Below are 23572 nucleotides of genomic sequence, written 5' to 3'. Positions count from 1 at the left end.
CCACTGGTGCCAGTGCACTCTCTGGACTCACTGCACTGCATCCCCAGTGGTGCCAGTGCACTCTCTGGACTCACAGCACTGCATCCCCAGTGGTGCCAGTGCACTCTCTGGACTCACTGCACTGCATCCCCAGTGGTGCCAGTGCACTCTCTGGACTCACTGCACTGCATCCTCAGTGGTGCCAGTGCACACACTGGACTCCCTGCTCTGCATCCCCAGTGGTGCCAGTGCACTCTCTGGACTCACTGCATTGCATTCCCAGTGGTGCCAGTGCACTCTCTGGACTCACTACAGTACAGCTCCAGTGGTGCCAGTGCACTCTCTGGACTCACTGCACTGCATCCCCAGTGGTGCCAGTGCACTCTCTGGACTCACTGCACTGCATCTTCAATGGTGCCAGTGCACTCTTTGGACTCACTGCACTGCATCCCCAGTGGTGTCAGGGAACTCTCTGGACTCACTGCACTGCATCCCCAGTGGTGCCAGTGCACTCTCTGGACTCACTGCACTGCATCCCCACTGGTGCCAGTGCACTCTCTGTACTCACTGCACTGCATCCCCAGTGGTGCCAGTGCACTCTCTAGAGTCACTACAGTGCATCCCCAGTGGTGCCAGTGCACTCTTTGGACTCACTGCAGTGCATCCCCACTGGTGCCAGTGCACTCTCTGGACTCACTGCACTGCATCCCCAGTGGTGCCAGTGCACTCTCTGGACTCACTGCACTGCATCCCCACTGGTGCCAGTGCACTCTCTGGACTCACTGCAGTGTATTCCCAGTGGTGCCAGTGCACTCTTTAGCGTCACTGCAGTGCATCCCCAGTGGTGCCAGTGCACTCACTGCAGTGCATCCCCACTGGTGCCAGTGCACTCTCTGGACTCACTGCACTGCATCCCCAGTGGTGCCAGTGCACTCTCTGGACTCACAGCACTGCATCCCCAGTGGTGCCAGTGCACTCTCTGGACTCACTGCACTGCATCCCCAGTGGTGCCAGTGCACTCTCAGGACTCACTGCACTGCATCCTCAGTGGTGCCAGTGCACACACTGGACTCCCTGCTCTGCATCCCCAGTGGTGCCAGTGCACTCTCTGGACTCACTGCATTGCATTCCCAGTGGTGCCAGTGCACTCTCTGGACTCACTACAGTACAGCTCCAGTGGTGCCAGTGCACTCTCTGGACTCACTGCACTGCATCCCCAGTGGTGCCAGTGCACTCTCTGGACTCACTGCACTGCATCTTCAATGGTGCCAGTGCACTCTTTGGACTCACTGCACTGCATCCCCAGTGGTGTCAGGGAACTCTCTGGACTCACTGCACTGCATCCCCAGTGGTGCCAGTGCACTCTCTGGACTCACTGCACTGCATCCCCACTGGTGCCAGTGCACTCTCTGTACTCACTGCACTGCATCCCCAGTGGTGCCAGTGCACTCTCTAGAGTCACTACAGTGCATCCCCAGTGGTGCCAGTGCACTCTTTGGACTCACTGCAGTGCATCCCCACTGGTGCCCGTGCACTCTCTGGACTCACTGCACTGCATCCCCAGTGGTGCCAGTGCACTCTCTGGACTCACTGCACTGCATCCCCAATGGTGCCAGTGCACTCTATGGACTCACTGCACTGCATCCCCAGTGGTGCCAGTGCACTCTCTGGACTCACTGCACTGCATTCCCATTGCTGCTAGTGCACTCTGTGGACTCACTGCACTGCATCCCCAGTGGTGCCAGGGCACTCTCTGGGCTCACTGCAGTGCGTCCCCAGTGGTGCCAGTGCACTCTCTGGACTCACTGCAGTGCATTCCCACTGCTCCCAGGGCACTCTCTGGACTCACTGCAGTGCATCCCCAGTGGTGCCAGTGCACTCTCTGGACTCCCTGCACTGCATCCCGAGTGGTGCCAGTGCACGCTCTGGACTCACTGCTCTGCATCCCCAAGGTGACAGTGCACGCTCTGGAATCACTTCACTGCATCACCAGTGTTGCCAGTGCACTCTCTGGACGCACTGCACTGCATCCCCAGTGGTGCCAGTGCACTCTTTGGACTCACTGCACTGCATCCCCAGTGGAGCCAGTGCACTCTCTGGACTCACTGCACTGCATCCCAATGGTGCCAGGGCAACCTCTGCACTCACTGCACTGCATTCCCAGTGGTGGCAGGGCACTCTCTGCACTCACTGCACTGCATCCCCAGTGGTGCCAGTGCACTCTCTGGACTCACTGCACTGCTTCCCCAGTGGTGCCAGTGCACTCTCTGGAATCACTGCAGTGCATCCGCAGTGGTGACAGTGCACTCTCTGGATTCACTGCACTACATCCCCAGTGGTGCCAGTGCACTCTCTGGACTCTCGGCACTGCATCACCAGTGGTGCCAGTGCACTCTGTTTACTCACTGCACTGCATCCCCAGTGGTGCCAGTGCGCTCTCTGGACTCACTGCACTGCATTCCCAGTTGTGCCAGGGCACTCTCTGGAGTCACTGCAGTGCATTCCCACTGGTCCCAGGGCACTCTCTGGACTCACTGCACTGCATCCCCAGTGGTGCCAGTGCACTCTCTGCACTCACTGCACTGGATCCCCAGTCGTGCCAGTGCACTCTCTGGACTCACTGCTCTGCATCCCCAAGGTGCCAGTGCACGCTCTGGAATCACTTCACTGCATCCCCAGTGTTGCCAGTGCACTCTCTGGACTCACTGCACTGCATCCCCAGTGGTGCCAGTGCACTCTCTGGACTCACTGCTCTGCATCCCCAGTGGTGCCAGTGCACTCTTTGGACTCACTGCACTGCATCCCCAGTGGTGCCAGTGCACTCTCTGGACTCTCGGCACTGCATCACCAGTGGTGCCAGTGCACTCTGTATACTCACTGCACTGCATCCCCAGTGGTGCCAGTGCGCTCTCTGGACTCACTGCACTGCATTCCCAGTTGTGCCAGGGCACTCTCTGGAGTCACTGCACTGCATTCCCAGTGGTGCCAGTGCACTCTCTGGACTCACTACAGTACAGCTCCATTGGTGCCAGTGCACTCTCTGGACTCACTGCACTGCATCCCCAGTGGTGCCAGTGCACTCTCTGGACTCACTGCACTGCATGTTCAATGGTGCCAGTGCACTCTTTGGACTCACTGCACTGCATCCCCAGTGGTGCCAGGGCACTCTCTGCACTCACTGCACTGCATCCCCAGTGGTGCCACTGCACTCTCTGGACTCACTGCACTGCATCCCCAGTGGTGCCAGTGCACTCTCTGCACTCACTGCAGTGCATCCCCAGTGGTGCCAGTGCACCCTCTAGAGTCACTGCAGTGCATCCCCAGTGGTGCCAGTGCACTCTCTGGACTCACTGCAGTGCATCCCCTGTGGTGCCAGTGCACTCTCTGGACTCACTGCACTGCATCCCCAGTTGTGCCAGTGCACTCTCTGGACTCACTGCACTGCATCCCCAATGGTGCCACTGCACTCTCTGGACTCACTGCACTGCATTCCCATTGCTGCCAGTGCACTCTCTGGACTCACTGCACTGCATCCCCAGTGGTGCCAGGGCACTCTCTGGACTCACTGCAGTGCATCCCCAGTGGTGCCAGTGCACTCTCTGGACTCACTGCACTGCATCCCCAATGGTGCCAGGGCACTCTCTGCACTCACTACACTGCATCCCCGTGGTGCCAGGGCTCTCTCTGCTCTCACTGCACTGCATCCCCAGTGGTGCCAGTGCACTCTCTGGACTCACTGCACTACTTCCCCAGTGGTGCCAGTGCACTCTCTGGAATCACTGCAGTGCATCCGCAGTGGTGACAGTGCACTCTCTGGATTCACTGCACTACATCCCCAGTGGTGCCAGTGCACTCTCTGGACTCTCGGCACTGCATCACCAGTGGTGCCAGTGCACTCTGTTTACTCACGGCACCGCATCCCCAGTGGTGCCAGTGCGCTCTCTGGACTCACTGCACTGCATTCCCAGTTGTGCCAGGGCACTCTCTGGAGTCACTGCAGTGCATTCCCACTGGTCCCAGGGCACTCTCTGGACTCACTGCACTGCATCCCCAGTGGTGCCAGTGCACTCTCTGGACTCACTGCACTGCATCCCGAGTGGTGCCAGTGCACTCTCTGGACTCACTGCTCTGCATCCCCAAGGTGCCAGTGCACGCTCTGGAATCACTTCACTGCATCCCGAGTGTTGCCAGTGCACTCTCTGGACTCACTGCACTGCATCCCCAGTGGTGCCAGTGCACTCTCTGGACTCACTGCACTGCATCCCCAGTGGTGCCAGGGCACTCTCTGGACTCACTGCACTGCATCCCCAGTGGTGCCAGTGCACTCTCTGGACTCACTGCACTGCTTCCCGAGTGGTGCCAGTGCACTCTCTGAAATCACTGCAGTGCATCCGCAGTGGTGCAGTGCACTCTCTGGATTCACTGCACTACATCCCCAGTGGTGCCAGTGCACTCTCTGGACTCTCGGCACTGCATCACCAGTGGTGCCAGTGCACTCTGTTTACTCACTGCACTGCATCACCAGTGGTGCCAGTGCACTCTGTTTACTCACTGCACTGCATCCCCAGTGGTGCCAGTGCACTCTCTGGACTCACTGCACTGCATCCCCACTGGTGCCAATGCACTCTCTGGACTCACTGCAGTGTATTCACAGTGGTGCCAGTGCACTCTTTAGCGTCACTGCAGTGCATCCCCAGTGGTGCCAGTGCACTCACTGCAGTGCATCCCCACTGGTGCCAGTGCACTTACTGGACTCACTGCACTGCATCCCCAGTGGTGCCAGTGCACTCTCTGGACTCACTGCACTGCATCCCCAGTGGTGCCAGTGCACTCTATGGACTCACTGCACTGCATCCCCAGTGGTGCCAGTGCACTCTCTGGACTCACTGCACTGCATTCCCAGTGGTACCAGTGCACTCTATGGACTCACTGCACTGCATCCCCAGTGGTGCCAGTGCTCACACTGGACTCACTGCAGTGCATCCCCAGTGGTGCCAGTGCACTCTCTGGACTCACTGTACTGCATCCCCAGTGGCGCCAGTACACTCTCTGGACTCACTGCACTGCATCACCAGTGGTGCCAGTGCACTCTCTGGACTCACGGCACTGCATCACCAGTGGTGCCAGTGCACTCTGTTTACTCACTGCACTGCATCCCCAGTGGTGCCAGTGCACTCTCTGGACTCACTGCACTGCATTCCCAGTTGTGCCAGGGCACTCTCTGGAGTCACTGCAGTGCATTCCCAGTGGTGCCATTGCACTCTCAGGACTCACTGCACTGCATTACCAGTGGTGCCAGTGCACTCTCTGGACTCACTGCAGTGCATCCCCAATGTTGCCAGGGCACTCTCTGACACACAGCACTGCATTCCCAGTGGTGCCAGTGCACTCTCTGGACTCACGGCACTGCATCCCCAGTGCTCCTAGTGCACTCTCTGGAGTCACTGCACTGCATCCCCAGTGGTGTGAGTGCACTCTCTGGACTCACTGCACTGCATCCCCAGTGGTGCCAGTGCAATCTCTGGACTTACTACAGTACAGGTCCAGTGGTGCCAGTGCACTCTCTGGACTCACTGCAGTGCATCCCCAGTGGTGCCAGTGCACTCTGTGCACTCACTGCAGTGCATCCCCAGTGGTGCCAGTGCACTCTCTGGACTCACTGCAGTGTATTCCCAGTGGTGCCAGTGCACTCTTTAGCGTCACTGCAGTGCATCCCCAGTGGTGCCAGTGCACTCACTGCAGTGCATCCCCAGTGGTGCCAGTGCACTCTCTGGACACACTGCACTGCATCCCCAGTGGTGCCAGTTCACTCTATGGACTCACAGCACTGCATCCCCAGTGGTGTCACTGCACTCTCTGGACTCACTGCACTGCATTCCCAGTGGTGCCAGTGCACTCTATGGACTCACTGCACTGCATCCCCAGTGGTGCCAGTGCTCACACTGGACTCCCTGCAGTGCATCCCCAGTGTTGCCAGTGCACTCTCTGGACTCACTGCACTGCATCCCCAGTGGTGCAGGAGCACTCTCTGGACTCTCGGCACTGCATCACCAGTGGTGCCAGTGCACTCTGTTTACTCACTGCACTGCATCCCCAGTGGTGCCAGTGCGCTCTCTGGACTCACTGCACTGCATCCCCAGTGGTGCCAGTGCACTCTCTGGAGTCACTGCAGTGCATTCCCAGTGGTGCCAGTGCACTCTTTAGCGTCACTGCAGTGCATCCCCAGTGGTGCCAGTGCACTCACTGCAGTGCATCCCCACTGGTACCAGAGCACTTACTAGACTCACTACACTGCATCCCCAGTGGTGCCAGTGCACTCTCTGGACTCACTGCACTGCATCCCCAGTGGTGCCAGGGCACTCTCTGCACTCACTGCACTGCATCCCCAGTGGTGCCAGTGCACTCTCTGGACTCACTGCACTGCATCCCCAGTGCTGACAGTGCACTCTCTGGACTCACTGCACTGCATCCCCAGTGGTGCCAGTGCACTCTCTGGACTCACTGCACTGCATCCCCAGTGGTGCCAGTGCACTCTATGGACTCACTGCACTGCATCCCCAGTGGTGCCAGTGCACTCTCTGGACTCACTGCACTGCATTCCCAGTGGTGCCAGTGCACTCTCTGGACTCACTGCAGTGCATCCCCATTGGTGCCAGTACACTCTCTGGACTCACTGCACTGCATCCCCAGTGGTGCGAGTGCACTCTCTGGACTCACTGCACTGCATCCCCAGTGGTGCCAGTGCACTCTCTGCACTCACTGCACTGCATCCCCAGTGGTGCCAGTGCACTCTCTGGACTCACGGTACTGCATCCGCAGTGGTGCCAGTGCACTCTTTAGCGTCACTGCAGTGCATCCCCAGTGGTGCCAGTGTACTCTCTGCAGTGCATCCCCACTGGTGCCAGTGCACTCTCTGCACTCACTGCACTGCATCCCCAGTGGGGCCAGTGCACTCTCTGGACTCACTGCACTGCATCCCCAGTGGTGCCACTGCACTCTATGGACTCACAGCACTGCATCCGCAGTGGTGCCAGTGCACTCTGTTTACTCACTGCACTGCATCCCCAGTGGTGCCAGTGCACTCTCTGGACTCACTGCACTGCATTCCCACTGGTCCCAGGGCACTCTCTGGACTCACTGCACTGCATCCCCAGTGGTGCCAGTGCACGCTCTGGAATCACTTCACTGCATCCCCAGTGTTGCCAATGCACTCTCTGGACTCACTGCACTGCATCCCGAGTGGTGCCAGTGCACTCTCTGGACTCACTGCTCTGCATCCCCAAGGTGCAGTGCACGCTCTGGAATCACTTCACTGCATCCCCAGTGTTGCCAGTGCACTCTCTGGACTCACTGCAGTGCATCCCCAGTGGTGCCACTGCACTCTCTGGACTCACTGCACTGCATCCCAAGTCGTGCCAGTGCACTGTCTATACTCACTGCAGAGCATCCCCAGTGGTGCCAGTGCACTCTCTGGACTCACTGCAGTGCATCCCCAGTGTTGCCAGTGCACTCTGTGGACTCACGGCACTGCATTCCCAGTGGTGCCAGTGCACTCTCTGGACTCACTGCACTGCATTACCAGTGCTGCCAGAGCACTCTCTGGACTAACTGCAGTGCATCCCCAGTGTTGCCAGGGCACTCTCTGGACTCACAGCACTGCATCCCCAGTGCTGCTAGTGCACTCTCTGGACTCACTGCACTGCATCCCCAGTGGGGCAAGTGCACTCTCTGGACTCACGGCACTGCATCCCCAGTGGTGCCATTGAACTCTGTGGACTCACAGCACTGCATCCCCAGTGGTGCCAGTGCACTCTCTGGACTCACTGCACTGCATCACCAGTGGTGCCAGTACACTCTCTGGACTCACTGCACTGCATCCCCAGTGGTGCCAGTGCACTCTCTGGACTCACTGCACTGCATCCCCAGAGGTGCCAGTGCAATCTCTGGACTCACTACAGTACAGCTCCAGTGGTGCCAGTGCACTCTCTGGACTCACTGCACTGCATCCCCAGTGGTGCCAGTGCACTCTCTGGACTCACTGCACTGCATCCCCAGTGGTGCCAGTGCACTCTCTGGACTCACTGCAGTGTATTCACAGTGGTGGCAGTGCACTCTTTAGCGTCACTGCAGTGCATCCCCAGTGGTGCCAGTGCACTCACTGCAGTGCATCCCCACTGGTGCCAGTGCACTTACTGGACTCACTGCACTGCATCCCCAGTGGTGCCAGTGCACTCTCTGGACTCACTGCACTGTATCCCCAGTGGTGCCAGTGCACTCTATGGACTCACTGCACTGCATCCCCAGTGGTGTCACTGCACTCTCTGGACTCACTGCACTGCATTCCCAGTGGTACCAGTGCACTCTATGGACTCACTGCACTGCATCCCCAGTGGTGCCAGTGCACTCTCTGGACTCACTGCACTGCATCCCCAGTGGTGCCAGTGCACTCTATGGACTCACTGCACTGCATCCCCAGTGGTGTCACTGCACTCTCTGGACTCACTGCACTGCATTCCCAGTGGTACCAGTGCACTCTATGGACTCACTGCACTGCATCCCCAGTGGTGCCAGTGCACTCTCTGGACTCACTGCAGTGCATCCCCAGTGGTGCCAGTGCACTCTCTGGACTCACTGCACTGCATCCCCAGTGGCGCCAGTACACTCTCTGGACTCACTGCACTGCATCACCAGTGGTGCCAGTGCACTCTCTGGACTCACGGCACTGCATCACCAGTGGTGCCAGTGCACTCTGTTTACTCACTGCACTGCATCCCCAGTGGTGCCAGTGCGCTCTCTGGACTCACTGCACTGCATTCCCAGTTGTGCCAGGGCACTCTCTGGAGTCACTGCAGTGCATTCCCAGTGGTGCCAGTGCACTCTCAGGACTCACTGCACTGCATTACCAGTGGTGCCAGTGCACTCTCTGGACTCACTGCAGTGCATCCCCAATGTTGCCAGGGCACTCTCTGGACACAGAGCACTGCATTCCCAGTGGTGCCAGTGCACTCTCTGGACTAACGGCACTGCATCCCCAGTGCTCCTAGTGCACTCTCTGGAGTCACTGCACTGCATCCCCAGTGGTGCCAGTGCACTCTCTGGACTCACTGCACTGCATCTCCAGTGGTGCCAGTGCAATCTCTGGACTTACTACAGTACAGGTCCAGTGGTGCCAGTGCACTCTCTGGACTCACTGCACTGCATCCCCAGTGGTGCCAGTGCACTCTGTGCACTCACTGCAGTGCATCCCCAGTGGTGCCAGTGCACTCTCTGGACTCACTGCAGTGTATTCCCAGTGGTGCCAGTGCACTCTTTAGCGTCACTGCACTGCATCCCCAGTGGTGCCAGTGCACTCACTGCAGTGCATCCCCACTGGTGCCAGTGCACTTACTGGACTCACTGCACTGCATCCCCAGTGGTGCCAGTGCACTCTCTGGACACACTGCACTGCATCCCCAGTGGTGCCAGTTCACTCTATGGACTCACAGCACTGCATCCCCAGTGGTGTCACTGCACTCTCTGGACTCACTGCACTGCATTCCCAGTGGTGCCAGTGCACTCTATGGACTCACTGCACTGCATCCCCAGTGGTGCCAGTGCTCACACTGGACTCCCTGCAGTGCATCCCCAGTGGTGCCAGTGCACTCTCTGGACTCACTGCACTGCATCCCCAGTGGCGCCAGTGCACTCTCTGGACTCACTGCACTGCATCCCCAGTGGTGCCAGAGCATTCTCTGGACTCACGGCACTGCATCACCAGTGGTGCCAGTGCGCTCTGTTTACTCACTGCACTGCATCCCCAGTGGTGCCAGTGCGCTCTCTGGACTCACTGCACTGCATTCCCAGTTGTGCCAGGGCACTCTCTGGAGTCACTGCAGTGCATTCCCAGTGGTGCCAGTGCACTCTCTGGACTCACTGCACTGCATTCCCAGTGGTGCCAGTGCACTCTCTGGACTCACTGCAGTGCATCGCCAGTGTTGCCAGGGCACTCTCTGGACTCACAGCACTGCATTCCCAGTGGTGCCAGTGCACTCTCTGGACTCACGGCACTGCATCCCCAGTGCTCCTAGTGCACTCTCTGGAGTCACTACACTGCATCCCCTGTGGGGCCAGTGCACTCTCTGGACTCACTGCACTGCATCCCCAGTGGTGCCAGTGCACTCTCTGGACTCACTGCAGTGCATCCCCAGTGGTGCCAGTACACTCTCTGGACTCACTGCACTGCATCCCCAGTGGTGCCAGTGCACTCTCTGGACTCACTGCAGTGCATCCCGAGTGGTTCCAGTGCAATCTCTGGACTCACTACAGTACAGCTCCAATGGTGCCAGTGCACTCTCTGGAGTCACTGCACTGCATCCCCAGTGGTGCCACTGCACTCTATGGACTCACTGCACTGCATCACCAGTGGTGCCACTGCACTCTCTGGACTCACTGCACTGCATTCCCAGTGGTGCCAGTGCACTCTCTAGACTCACTGCACTGCATCCCCAGTGGTGCCAGTGCTCACACTGGACTCCCTGCAGTGCATCCCCAGTGGTGCCAGTGCACTCTCTGGACTCACTGCACTGCATCCCCAGTGGTGCAGGAGCACTCTCTGGACTCTCGGCACTGCATCACCAGTGGTGCCAGTGCACTCTGTTTACTCACTGCACTGCATCCCCAGTGGTGCCAGTGCGCTCTCTGGACTCACTGCACTGCATTCCCAGTTGTGCCAGGGCACTCTCTGGAGTCACTGCAGTGCATTCCCAGTGGTGCCAGTGCACTCTCTGGACTCACTGCACTGCATCCCCAGTGGCGCCAGTGCACTCTCTGGACTCACTGCACTGCATCCCCAGTGGTGCCAGAGCATTCTCTGGACTCACGGCACTGCATCACCAGTGGTGCCAGTGCGCTCTGTTTACTCACTGCACTGCATCCCCAGTGGTGCCAGTGCGCTCTCTGGACTCACTGCACTGCATTCCCAGTTGTGCCAGGGCACTCTCTGGAGTCACTGCAGTGCATTCCCAGTGGTGCCAGTGCACTCTCTGGACTCACTGCACTGCATTCCCAGTGGTGCCAGTGCACTCTCTGGACTCACTGCAGTGCATCGCCAGTGTTGCCAGGGCACTCTCTGGACTCACAGCACTGCATTCCCAGTGGTGCCAGTGCACTCTCTGGACTCACGGCACTGCATCCCCAGTGCTCCTAGTGCACTCTCTGGAGTCACTGCACTGCATCCCCTGTGGGGCCAGTGCACTCTCTGGACTCACTGCACTGCATCCCCAGTGGTGCCAGTGCACTCTCTGGACTCACTGCAGTGCATCCCCAGTGGTGCCAGTACACTCTCTGGACTCACTGCACTGCATCCCCAGTGGTGCCAGTGCACTCTCTGGACTCACTGCACTGCATCCCCAGTGGTGCCAGTGCAATCTCTGGACTCACTACAGTACAGCTCCAATGGTGCCAGTGCACTCTCTGGAGTCACTGCACTGCATCCCCAGTGGTGCCACTGCACTCTATGGACTCACTGCACTGCATCACCAGTGGTGCCACTGCACTCTCTGGACTCACTGCACTGCATTCCCAGTGGTGCCAGTGCACTCTCTAGACTCACTGCACTGCATCCCCAGTGGTGCCAGTGCTCACACTGGACTCCCTGCAGTGCATCCCCAGTGGTGCCAGTGCACTCTCTGGACTCACTGCACTGCATCCCCAGTGGTGCAGGAGCACTCTCTGGACTCTCGGCACTGCATCACCAGTGGTGCCAGTGCACTCTGTTTACTCACTGCACTGCATCCCCAGTGGTGCCAGTGCGCTCTCTGGACTCACTGCACTGCATTCCCAGTTGTGCCAGGGCACTCTCTGGAGTCACTGCAGTGCATTCCCAGTGGTGCCAGTGTACTCTCTGGACTCACTGCACTGCATTACCAGTGGTGCCAGTGCACTCTCTGGACTCACTGCACTGCATCCCCAGTGGTGCCAGTGCACTCTCTGGACTCACTGCAGTGTATTCCCAGTGGTGCCAGTGCACTCTTTAGCGTCACTGCAGTGCATCCCCAGTGGTGCCAGTGCACTCACTGCAGTGCATCCCCACTGGTACCAGAGCACGTACTAGACTCACTACACTGCATCCCCAGTGGTGCCAGTGCACTCTCTGGACTCACTGCACTGCATCCCCACTGGTGCCAGTGCACTCTCTGGACTCACTGCAGTGCATCCCGAGTGGTGCCAGTGCAATCTCTGGACTCACTACAGTACAGCTCCAATGGTGCCAGTGCACTCTCTGGAGTCACTGCACTGCATCCCCAGTGGTGCCAGTGCACTCTATGGACTCACTGCACTGCATCACCAGTGGTGCCACTGCACTCTCTGGACTCACTGCACTGCATTCCCAGTGGTGCCAGTGCACTCTCTAGACTCACTGCACTGCATCCCCAGTGGTGCCAGTGCTCACACTGGACTCCCTGCAGTGCATCCCCAGTGGTGCCAGTGCACTCTCTGGACTCACTGCACTGCATCCCCAGTGGTGCAGGAGCACTCTCTGGACTCTCGGCACTGCATCACCAGTGGTGCCAGTGCACTCTGTTTACTCACTGCACTGCATCCCCAGTGGTGCCAGTGCGCTCTCTGGACTCACTGCACTGCATTCCCAGTTGTGCCAGGGCACTCTCTGGAGTCACTGCAGTGCATTCCCAGTGGTGCCAGTGTACTCTCTGGACTCACTGCACTGCATTACCAGTGGTGCCAGTGCACTCTCTGGACTCACTGCACTGCATCCCAAGTGGTGCCACTGCACTCTCTGGACTCACTGCAGTGTATTCCCAGTGGTGCCAGTGCACTCTTTAGCGTCACTGCAGTGCATCCCCAGTGGTGCCAGTGCACTCACTGCAGTGCATCCCCACTGGTACCAGAGCACGTACTAGACTCACTACACTGCATCCCCAGTGGTGCCAGTGCACTCTCTGGACTCACTGCACTGCATCCCCACTGGTGCCAGTGCACTCTCTGGACTCACTGCAGTGCATCCCGAGTGGTGCCAGTGCAATCTCTGGACTCACTACAGTACAGCTCCAATGGTGCCAGTGCACTCTCTGGAGTCACTGCACTGCATCCCCAGTGGTGCCAGTGCACTCTATGGACTCACTGCACTGCATCACCAGTGGTGCCACTGCACTCTCTGGACTCACTGCACTGCATTCCCAGTGGTGCCAGTGCACTCTCTAGACTCACTGCACTGCATCCCCAGTGGTGCCAGTGCTCACACTGGACTCCCTGCAGTGCATCCCCAGTGGTGCCAGTGCACTCTCTGGACTCACTGCACTGCATCCCCAGTGGTGCAGGAGCACTCTCTGGACTCTCGGCACTGCATCACCAGTGGTGCCAGTGCACTCTGTTTACTCACTGCACTGCATCCCCAGTGGTGCCAGTGCGCTCTCTGGACTCACTGCACTGCATTCCCAGTTGTGCCAGGGCACTCTCTGGAGTCACTGCAGTGCATTCCCAGTGGTGCCAGTGTACTCTCTGGACTCACTGCACTGCATTACCAGTGGTGCCAGTGCACTCTCTGGACTCACTGCACTGCATCCCAAGTGGTGCCACTGCACTCTCTGGACTCACTGCAGTGTATTCCCAGTGGTGCCAGTGCACTCTTTAGCGTCACTGCAGTGCATCCCCAGTGGTGCCAGTGCACTCACTGCAGTGCATCCCCACTGGTACCAGAGCACGTACTAGACTCACTGCACTGCATCCCCAGTGGTGCCAGTGCACTCTCTGGACTCACTGCACTGCATCCCCACTGGTGCCAGTGCACTCTCTGGACTCACTGCACTGCATCCCCAGTGGTGCCAGTGCACTCTCTGGACTCACTGCACTGCATCCCCAGTGGTGCCAGTGCACTCTCTGGACTCACTGCAGTGTATTCCCAGTGGTGCCAGTGCACTCTTTAGCGTCACTGCAGTGCATCCCCAGTGGTGCCAGTGCACTCACTGCAGTGCATCCCCACTGGTGCCAGTGCACTCTCTGGACTCACTGCACTGCATCCCCAGTGGTGCCAGTGCACTCTCTGGACTCACGGCACTGCATCCGCAGTGGTGCCAGTACACTCTGTTTACTCACTGCACTGCATCACCAGTGGTGCCAGTGCATTCTCTGGACTCACTGCACTGCATTCCCAGAGGTGCCAGTGCACTCTCTGGACTCACTATAGTACAGCTCCAGTGGTGCCAGTGCACTCTCTGGACTCACTGCACTGCATCCCCAGTGGTGCCAGTGCACTCTCTGGACTCACTGCACTGCATCCCCACTGGTGCCAGTGCACTCTCTGGACTCACTGCAGTGTATTCCCTGTGGTGCCAGTGCACTCTTTAGCGTCACTGCAGTGCATCCCCAGTGGTGCCAGTGCACTCACTGCAGTGCATCCCCACTGCTGCCAGTGCACTTACTGGACTCACTGCACTGCATCCCCAGTGGTGCCAGTGCACTCTCTGGACTCACTGCACTGCATCCCCAGTGGTGCCAGTGCACTCTATGGACTCACTGCACTGCATCCCCAGTGGTGTCACTGCACTCTCTGGACTCACTGCACTGCATTCCCAGTGGTACCATTGCACTCTATGGACTCACTGCACTGCATCCCCAGTGGTGCCAGTGCTCACACTGGACTCACTGCAGTGCATCCCCAGTGGTGCCAGTGCACTCTCTGGACTCACTGCACTGCATCCCCAGTGGCGCCAGTACACTCTCTGGACTCACTGCACTGCATCACCAGTGGTGCCAGTGCACTCTCTGGACTCACGGCACTGCATCACCAGTGGTGCCAGTGCACTCTGTTTACTCACTGCACTGCATCCCCAGTGGTGCCAGTGCGCTCTCTGGACTCACTGCACTGCATTCCCAGTTGTGCCAGGGCACTCTCTGGAGTCACTGCAGTGCATTCCCAGTGGTGCCAGTGCACTCTCAGGACTCACTGCACTGCATTACCAGTGGTGCCAGTGCACTCTCTGGACTCACTGCAGTGCATCCCCAATGTTGCCAGGGCACTCTCTGGACACACAGCACTGCATTCCCAGTGGTGCCAGTGCACTCTCTGGACTCACGGCACTGCATCCCCAGTGCTCCTAGTGCACTCTCTGGAGTCACTGCACTGCATCCCCAGTGGTGCCAGTGCACTCTCTGGACTCACTGCACTGCATCCCCAGTGGTGCCATTGAACTCTGTGGACTCACTGCACTGCATCCCCAGTGGTGCCAGTGCACTCTCTGGACTCACTGCAGTGCATCCCCAGTGGTGCCAGTACACTCTCTGGACTCACTGCACTGCATCCCCAGTGGTGCCAGTGCACTCTCTGGACTCACTGCACTGCATCCCAAGTGGTGCCAGTGCAATCTCTGGACTCACTACAGTACAGCTCCAATGGTGCCAGTGCACTCTCTGGAGTCACTGCACTGCATCCCCAGTGGTGCCATTGAACTCTGTGGACTCACTGCACTGCATCCCCAGTGGTGCCAGGGCACTCTCTGCACTCACTGCACTGCATCCCCAGTGGTGCCAGTGCACTCTCTGGACTCACTGCAGTGTATTCCCAGTGGTGCCAGTGCACTCTTTAGCGTCACTGCAGTGCATCCCCAGTGGTGCCAGTGCACTCACTGCAGTGCATCCCCACTGGTGCCAGTGCACTCTCTGGACTCACTGCAGTGCATCCCCAGTGGTGCCAGTACACTCTCTGGACTCACTGCACTGCATCCCCAGTGGTGCCAGTGCACTCTATGGACTCACTGCACTGCATCCCCAGTGGTGCCAGTGCACTCTCTGGACTCACTGCACTGCATCCTCAGTGGTGCCAGTGCACACACTGGACTCCCTGCACTGCATCCCCAGTGGTGCCAGGGTACTCTATGGACTCACTGCACGGCATCCCGAGTGGTGCCAGTGCACTCTCTGGACTCACTGCACTGCATCCCCAGTGGTGCCAGTGCACTCTATGGACTCACTGCATGGCATCCCGAGTGGTGCCAGTGCACTCTCTGGACTCACTGCACTGCATCCCCAAGGTGCCAGTGCACGCTCTGGAATCACTTCACTGCATCCCCAGTGTTGCCAGTGCACTCTCTGGACTCACTGCACTGCATCCCCAGTGGTGCCAGTGTACTCTCTGGACTCACTGAACTGCATCCCCAATGGTGCCAGGGCACTCAATGCACTCACTGCACTGCATCCCGAGTGGTGCCAGTGCACTCTCTGCACTCACTGCACTGCATCCCCAGTGGTGCCAGTGCACTCTCTGGACTCACTGCAGTGCATCCCCAGTGGTGCCAGTGCACTCTCTGGAATCACTGCACTACATCCCCAGTGGTGCCAGTGCACTCTCTGGACTAACTGCAGTGCATCCCCAGTGGTGCCAGTGCACTCTCTGGAGACACTGCTGTGCATCTCCACTAGTGCTAGGGCACTCTCTGGAGTCACTGCAGTGCATCCCCAGTGGTGCCAGTGCACTCTCTGGACTCACTGCACTGCATTACCAGTGGTGCCAGGGCACTCTCTGGAGACACTGCAGTGCATCTTCACTAGTGCCACGGCACTCTCTGGAGTCACTGCAGTGCATCCCCAGTGGTGCCAGTGCACTCTCTGGACTCACTGCACTGCATCCCCAGTGGTGCCAGTGCACTCTCTGGACTCACTGCACTGCATCCCCAGTGGTGCTAGTGCACTCTATGGACTCACTGCACTGCATCCCCAGTGGTGTCACTGCACTCTCTGGACTCACTGCACTGCATTCCCAGTGGTGCCAGTGCACTCTCTGGACTCACTGCAGTGCATCCCCACTGGTGCCAGTACACTCTCTGGACTCACTGCACTGCATCCCCAGTGGTGCGAGTGCACTCTCTGGACTCACTGCACTGCATCCCCAGTGGTGCCAGTGCACTCTCTGCACTCACTGCACTGCATCCCCAGTGGTGCCAGTGCACTCTCTGGACTCACGGTACTGCATCCGCAGTGGTGCCAGTGCACTCTTTAGCGTCACTGCAGTGCATCCCCAGTGGTGCCAGTGCACTCTCTGCAGTGCATCCCCACTGGTGCCAGTGCACTCTCTGCACTCACTGCACTGCATCCCCAGTGGGGCCAGTGCACTCTCTGGACTCACTGCACTGCATCCCCAGTGGTGCCACTGCACTCTATGGCCTCACTGCACTGCATCCCCAGTGGTGCCAGTGCACTCTCTGGACTCACTGCACTGCATCCCCAGTGGTGCCAGGGCACTCTCTGGACTCACTGCACTGCATTACCAGTGCTGCCAGAGCACTCTCTGGACTCACTGCAGTGCATCCCCAGTGTTGCCAGGGCACTCTCTGGACTCACAGCACTGCATTCCCAGTGGTGCCAGTGCACTCTCTGGACTCACAGCACTGCATCCCCAGTGCTGCTAGTGCACTCTCTGGACTCACTGCACTGCATCCCCAGTGGGGCAAGTGCACTCTCTGGACTCACGGCACTGCATCCCCAGTGGTGCCATTGAACTCTGTGGTCTCACAGCACTGCATCCCCAGTGGTGCCAGTGCACTCTCTGGACTCACTGCACTGCATCACCAGTGGTGCCAGTACACTCTCTGGACTCACTGCATGGCATCCCGAGTGGTGCCAGTGCACTCTCTGGACTCACTGCACTGCATCCCCAGTGGTGCCAGTGCACTCTATGGACTCACTGCACTGCATCCCCAGTGGTGTCACTGCACTCTCTGGACTCACTGCACTGCATTCCCAGTGGTGCCAGTGCACTCTCTGGACTCACTGCAGTGCATCCCCATTGGTGCCAGTACACTCTCTGGACTCACTGCACTGCATCCCCAGTGGTGCGAGTGCACTCTCTGGACTCACTGCACTGCATCCCCAGTGGTGCCAGTGCACTCTCTGCACTCACTGCACTGCATCCCCAGTGGTGCCAGTGCACTCTCTGGACTCACGGTACTGCATCCGCAGTGGAGCCAGTGCACTCTTTAGCGTCACTGCAGTGCATCCCCAGTGGTGCCAGTGCACTCTCTGCAGTGCATCCCCACTGGTGCCAGTGCACTCTCTGCACTCACTGCACTGCATCCCCAGTGGGGCCAGTGCACTCTCTGGACTCACTGCACTGCATCCCCAGTGGTGCCACTGCACTCTATGGCCTCACTGCACTGCATCCCCAGTGGTGCCAGTGCACTCTCTGGACTCACTGCACTGCATCCCCAGTGGTGCCAGGGCACTCTCTGGACTCACTGCACTGCATCCCCAGTGCTGACAGTGCCCTCCCTGGACTCACGGCACTGCATCCGCAGTGGTGCCAGTGCACTCTCTTTACTCACTGCACTGCATCCCCAGTGGTGCCAGTGCACTCTCTGGACTCACTGCACTGCATTCCCAGTGGTGCCAGTGCACTCTCTGGACTCACTACAGTACAGCTCCAGCGGTGCCAGAGCACTCTCTGGACTCACTGCACTGCATCCCGAGTGGTGCCAGTGCACTCTCTGGACTCACTGCAGTGCATTCCCACTGGTCCCAGGGCACTCTCTGGACTCACTGCACTGCATCCCCAGTGGTGCCAGTGCACGCTCTGGAATCACTTCACTGCATCCCCAGTGTTGCCAGTGCACTCTCTGGACTCACTGCTCTGCATCCCCAAGGTGCAGTGCACGCTCTGGAATCACTTCACTGCATCCCCAGTGTTGCCAGTGCACTCTCTGGACTCACTGCAGTGCATCCCCAGTGGTGCCACTGCACTCTCTGGACTCACTGCACTGCATCCCAAGTCGTGCCAGTGCACTGTCTATACTCACTGCAGAGCATCCCCAGTGGTGCCAGTGCACTCTCTGGACTCACTGCAGTGCATCCCCAGTGTTGCCAGTGCACTCTGTGGACTCACGGCACTGCATTCCCAGTGGTGCCAGTGCACTCTCTGGACTCACTGCACTGCATTACCAGTGCTGCCAGTGCACTCTCTGGACTCACTGCAGTGCATCCCCAGTGTTGCCAGGGCACTCTCTGGACTCACAGCACTGCATTCCCAGTGGTGCCAGTGTACTCTCTGGACTCACAGCACTGCATCCCCAGTGCTGCTAGTGCACTCTCTGGACTCACTGCACTGCATCCCCAGTGGGGCAAGTGCACTCTCTGGACTCAAGGCACTGCATCCCCAGTGGTGCCATTGAACTCTGTGGACTCACAGCACTGCATCCCCAGTGGTGCCAGTGCACTCTCTGGACTCACTGCACTGCATCACCAGTGGTGCCAGTACACTCTCTGGACTCACTGCACTGCATCCCCAGTGGTGCCAGTGCACTCTCTGGACTCACTGCACTGCATCCCCAGAGGTGCCAGTGCAATCTCTGGACTCACTACAGTACAGCTCCAGTGGTGCCAGTGCACTCTCTGGACTCACTGCACTGCATCCCCAGTGGTGCCAGTGCACTCTCTGGACTCACTGCAGTGTATTCACAGTGGTGCCAGTGCACTCTTTAGCGTCACTGCAGTGCATCCCCAGTGGTGCCAGTGCACTCACTGCAGTGCATCCCCACTTGTGCCAGTGCACTTACTGGACTCACTGCACTGCATCCCCAGTGGTGCCAGTGCACTCTCTGGACTCACTGCACTGCATCCCCAGTGGTGCCAGTGCACTCTATGGACTCACTGCACTGCATCCCCAGTGGTGTCACTGCACTCTCTGGACTCACTGCACTGCATTCCCAGTGGTACCAGTGCACTCTATGGACTCACTGCACTGCATCCCCAGTGGTGCCAGTGCTCACACTGGACTCACTGCAGTGCATCCCCAGTGGTGCCAGTGCACTCTCTGGACTCACTGCACTGCATCCCCAGTGGCGCCAGTACACTCTCTGGACTCACTGCACTGCATCACCAGTGGTGCCAGTGCACTCTCTGGACTCACGGCACTGCATCACCAGTGGTGCCAGTGCACTCTGTTTACTCACTGCACTGCATCCCCAGTGGTGCCAGTGCGCTCTCTGGACTCACTGCACTGCATTCCCAGTTGTGCCAGGGCACTCTCTGGAGTCACTGCAGTGCATTCCCAGTGGTGCCAGTGCACTCTCAGGACTCACTGCACTGCATTACCGGTGGTGCCAGTTCACTCTATGGACTCACAGCACTGCATCCCCAGTGGTGTCACTGCACTCTCTGGACTCACTGCACTGCATTCCCAGTGGTGCCAGTGCACTCTATGGACTCACTGCACTGCATCCCCAGTGGTGCCAGTGCTCACACTGGACTCACTGCAGTGCATCCCCAGTGGTGCCAGTGCACTCTCTGGACTCACTGCACTGCATCTCCAGTGGCGCCAGTGCACTCTCTGGACTCACTGCACTGCATCCCCAGTGGTGCCAGAGCACTCTCTGGACTCACTGCACTGCATCCCCAGTGGTGCCAGTGCAATCTCTGGACTCACTACAGTACAGCTCCAATGGTGCCAGTGCACTCTCTGGAGTCACTGCACTGCATCCCCAGTGGTGCCAGTGCACTCTATGGACTCACTGCACTGCATCACCAGTGGTGCCACTGCACTCTCTGGACTCACTGCACTGCATTCCCAGTGGTGCCAGTGCACTCTCTGGACTCACTGCACTGCATCCCCAGTGGTGCCAGTGCTCACACTGGACTCCCTGCAGTGCATCCCCAGTGGTGCCAGTGCACTCTCTGGACTCACTGCACTGCATCCCCAGTGGTGCAGGAGCACTCTCTGGACTCTCGGCACTGCATCACCAGTGGTGCCAGTGCACTCTGTTTACTCACTGCACTGCATCCCCAGTGGTGCCAGTGCGTTCTCTGGACTCACTGCACTGCATTCCCAGTTGTGCCAGGGCACTCTCTGGAGTCACTGCAGTGCATTCCCAGTGGTGCCAGTGCACTCTCTGGACTCACTGCACTGCATTACCAGTGGTGCCAGTGCACTCTCTGGACTCACTGCACTGCATCCCCAGTGGTGCCAGTGCACTCTCTGGACTCACTGCAGTGTATTCCCAGTGGTACCAGTGCACTCTTTAGCGTCACTGCAGTGCATCCCCAGTGGTGCCAGTGCACTCACTGCAGTGCATCCCCACTGGTACCAGAGCACTTACTAGACTCACTACACTGCATCCCCAGTGGTGCCAGTGCACTCTCTGGACTCACTGCACTGCATCTTCAATGGTGCCAGTGCACTCTTTGGACTCACTGCACTGCATCCCCAATGGTGCCAGTGCACTCTCTGGAGTCACTGCAGTGCATTCCCAGTGGTGCCAGTGCACTCTCTGGACTCACTGCACTGCATTACCAGTGGTGCCAGTGCACTCTCTGGACTCACTGCACTGCATCCCCAGTGCTGACAGTGCACTCTCTGGACTCACGGCACTGCATCCCCAGTGCTGACAGTGCACTCTCTGGACTCACGGCACTTCATCCGCAGTGGTGCCAGTGCACTCTCTGGACTCACTGCACTGCATTCCCAGTGGTGCCAGTGCACTCTCTGGACTCACTGCACTGCATCCCCACTGGTGCCAGTGCAATCTCTGGACTCACTGCACTGCATCCCCAGTGGTGCCAGTGCACTCTCTGGACTCACTGCACTGCATCCCCAGTGGTGCCAGTGCACTCTCTGGACTCACTGCAGTGTATTCCCAGTGGTGCCAGTGCACTCTTTAGCGTCACTGCAGTGCATCCCCAGTGGTGCCAGTGCACTCACTGCAGTGCATCCCCACTGGTGCCAGTGCACTCTCTGGACTCACTCCACTGCATCCCCAGTGTTGCCAGTGCACTCTCTGGACTCACTGCACTGCATCCCCAGTGGTGCCAGTGCACTCTATGGACTCACTGCACTGCATCCCCAGTGGTGCCAGTGCACTCTCTGTACTCACTGCACTGCATCCCCAGTGGTGCCAGTGCACACACTGGACTCACTGCACTGCATCCCCAGTGGTGCCAGTGCACTCTCTGGACTCACTGCAGTGTATTCCCAGTGGTGCCAGTGCACTCTTTAGCGTCACTGCAGTGCATCCCCAGTGGTGCCAGTGCACTCACTGCAGTGCATCCCCACTGGTACCTTTGCACTTACTGGACTCACTACACTGAATCCCCAGTGGTGCCAGTGCACTCTCTGGACTCACTGCACTGCATCCCCAGTGGTGCCAGTGCACTCTCTGGACTCACTGCACTGCATCCCCAGTGGTGCCAGTGCACTCTCTGGACTCACTGCACTGCATCCCCAGTGCTGACAGTGCACTCTCTGGACTCACGGCACTGCATCCGCAGTGGTGCCAGTACACTCTGTTTACTCACTGCACTGCATCACCAGTGGTGCCAGTGCATTCTCTGGACTCACTGCACTGCATTCCCAGAGGTGCCAGTGCACTCTCTGGACTCACTATAGTACAGCTCCAGTGGTGCCACTGCACTCTCTGGACTCACTGCACTGCATCCCCAGTGGTGCGAGTGCACTCTCTGGACTCACTGCACTGCATCCCCACTGGTGCCAGTGCACTCTCTGGACTCACTGCAGTGTATTCCCAGTGGTGCCAGTGCACTCTTTAGCGTCACTGCAGTGCATCCCCAGTGGTGCCAGTGCACTCACTGCAGTGCATCCCCACTGGTGCCAGTGCACTCTCTGGACTCACTGCACTGCATCCCCAGTGGTGCCAGTGCACTCTCTGGACTCACAGCACTGCATCCCCAGTGGTGCAAGTGCACTCTATGGACTCACTGCACTGCATCCCCAGTGGTGCCAGTGCACTCTCTGGACTCACTGCACTGCATCCTCAGTGGTGCCAGTGCACACACTGGACTCCCTGCACTGCATCCCCAGTGGTGCCAGTGCACTCTCTGGACTCACTGCACTGCATTCCCAGTGGTGCCAGTGCACTCTCTGGACTCACTACAGTACAGCTCCAGTGGTGCCAGTGCACTCTCTGGACTCACTGCACTGCATCCCCAGTGGTGCCAGTGCACTCTCTGGACTCACTGCACTGCATCTTCAATGGTGCCAGTGCACTCTCTGGACTCACTGCACTGCATCCCCAGTGGTGCCAGGGCACTCTCTGCACTCACTGCACTGCATCCCCAGTGGTGCCAGTGCACTCTCTGGACACACTGCACTGCATCCCCAGTGGTGCCAGTGCACTCTCTGGACTCACTGCAGTGCATTCCCACTGGTCCCAGGGCACTCTCTGGACTCACTGCAGTGCATCCCCAGTGGTGCCAGTGCACTCTCTGGACTCCCTGCACTGCATCCCGAGTGGTGCCAGTGCACTCTCTGGACTCACTGCACTGCATCCCCAGTGGTGCCAGTGCACTCTCTGGACTCACTGCACTGCATCCCCAGTGGTGCCAGTGCACTCTCTGGAGTCACTGCACTGCATCCCCAGTGGTGCCAGTGCACTCTTTGGACTCACTGCACTGCATCCCCAGTGGAGCCAGTGCACTCTCTGGACTCACTGCACTGCATCCCAATGGTGCCAGGGCAACCTCTGCACTCACTGCACTGCATCCCCAGTGGTGCCAGGGCACTCTCTGCACTCACTACACTGCATCCCCAGTGGTGCCAGTGCACTCTCTGGACTCACTGCACTGCTTCCCAGTGGTGCCAGGGCACTCTCTGGAATCA

Source organism: Anser brachyrhynchus (assembly GCF_964034855.1).
Source record: "Anser brachyrhynchus genome assembly, chromosome: 22".
Taxonomy (NCBI): Eukaryota; Metazoa; Chordata; class Aves; order Anseriformes; family Anatidae; genus Anser; species Anser brachyrhynchus.
The sequence above is the reverse complement of the archived record's forward strand: the minus strand, read 5'-3'. Positions refer to the sequence as shown.